Source organism: Gavialis gangeticus, unplaced genomic scaffold (genome assembly GCF_001723915.1).
Source record: "Gavialis gangeticus isolate Ggan-Ray unplaced genomic scaffold, GavGan_comp1, whole genome shotgun sequence".
NCBI classification, from domain to species: Eukaryota; Metazoa; Chordata; order Crocodylia; family Gavialidae; genus Gavialis; species Gavialis gangeticus.
This window is the reverse complement of record NW_017728992.1, coordinates 93,638,554-93,640,228: the sequence shown is the minus strand read 5'-3', so window position 1 is coordinate 93,640,228 and position 1,675 is coordinate 93,638,554. Positions and strand designations below refer to the sequence as shown.

Genomic DNA, 1,675 nt, shown 5'->3' with positions numbered 1-1,675 from the left:
CTCATCTTGGGGGGTGAGGAGTGGGGCTGGTTCTCCACCACTGCATGCACTTCCAGGGGAGCAGGGGGGACCTGTGCCCCACAGATCTATGTGAAGAGTGGGGGGAGGGTAGGTGTGGGCTCCTCACTGTGGGCTCAGGCTCCCCACCCTGCTGCCCTCCCCAATGGCCTCTGTAGCTCAGTGCAGGGAAGCTCCTTGATGCTGTGAGCTCTGTGCTGCACTGGCAAGGAATCCCCTGCCCATGTGGCAGCAGAGGGGGCAGTAATGTAGGGTTTTGCCCCTCACTGCTGCTGCACAGGAAGGGGACACCTTGCCAGGACAGCACAGAGTTCGCAGTGGCAAGGAGCATCCCTGTGCAGCCCTGCTCTGCCCTGCAGTGCTGGGTCACACCCACTGGGCTGTGGAGGCCCTGGGGGAGGGAAGCAGGGTGGCAAGCCTGAGCCTGCAGTGGGCAGCTCACGCCCTCCTCACCCAGTGCACAGATCTGTGGGGCACGAGTCCCCCCTGCTCCTTTGGGAGTGGGCGCAGTGGTGGGTAGCTGGCCCCACCCCACCTGAGCCCACAGTGGGCAGGAAGCAGGCAGGGGGGAGGTGGGAAGCCGGGCTCTGTGCTCCACTCTGCTGCAATAGCTGCTGCCTCCTGTGAGTGGTAGCCAGGGCTTGAGTGCTGCTGCAGGGGGCAGGGAGCTGCAGACCCATGTCCCTGGTCCCATAGTCCTGGCAGTTGGGGGACCCCCTCTGGCAGGGCTGGGGGAGCAGAGAGCTGTGGGAGGGGCACAAGCAGGACTGCAGGAGCTGTAAGGGGGAGTGAGGGGCATGAGCAGGGCCAGGAGGTGAGAGGCGTAGTGAGGGGAAACTGCAGGGCTCGGGCAGGGGGAGTTAGGGGCACCAGTAGGGCTGGGTGGCTCTGGCTTGGAAGTGAGGGGCCTGGACCTGCATTCTGTACACTAAGGGGGCAGGGGAAGCTCTGATTGTCCATGATCAAAAACCCAAAATCAACTACCAAAATAATAGGTATTTAGAATGTATTTTATTATAGTGAATGAGGCTTCCAAATTTCTTTAAAATTTGTAAATATATCAAGAAAACATTGCGTTCAATGGGTACCTATATATATAGTGGCCTTTCATTTTAATCACAGATTTGGGGTTTTTAATTAGAGAATTTGCAGGTTTTTTAAATCAGAGAATTTGCATTTTTTTTATCAGGGAAAACCAGAATCCCTGTTAATCAGAAAACTCTTCAGTGATCTTAGGAATTGTTAAGGCTTGATCTTACACCACGCAGAAAGGAACCTTTCTACTCATCTGCATGTGAGCACAATTGAGGTCTAAGTGCCCCATTGGGACTAAAATCTTTTCTGATAAATTCTAAATAATATCAAGCTAATATGACATTGTTTTTTCATTACTGGAAGACAAAAGGAATTTTCTCTTTGAGGCCGAAAGAGAAAATAATTGAGGTTATAGAAAGTGTATACGGTCAAATAAGAGGAGAGGGAACTGCTGCTCTGGAGCACTCATCAGTTGTTATGATCTTGTTATGCTGGCATGGTTCCCATAATAATAGTTAGCTAATTTGCCTTAGCTTTGATCCTGAAAGCTTTGATCCAGCTTTGTCCTCCAGCAGAGATGGAGATCAATGATGTGGACACTGGTGTCAGAAGCAGACTGGCC

General features: G+C 52.4%; 1 long non-coding RNA gene across 1 annotated transcript in view; it reads left to right on the top strand.

The window, feature by feature from the left end:
- LOC109299601 overlaps window positions 1–1,675 on the top strand; it is a 20,537-nt gene that overhangs the window by 9,626 nt on the left and 9,236 nt on the right. The window contains exon 2 of the long non-coding RNA XR_002097930.1: window positions 529–534. This is a non-coding gene — a long non-coding RNA (uncharacterized LOC109299601). The remainder of the gene's footprint in view (window positions 1–528; window positions 535–1,675) is intronic.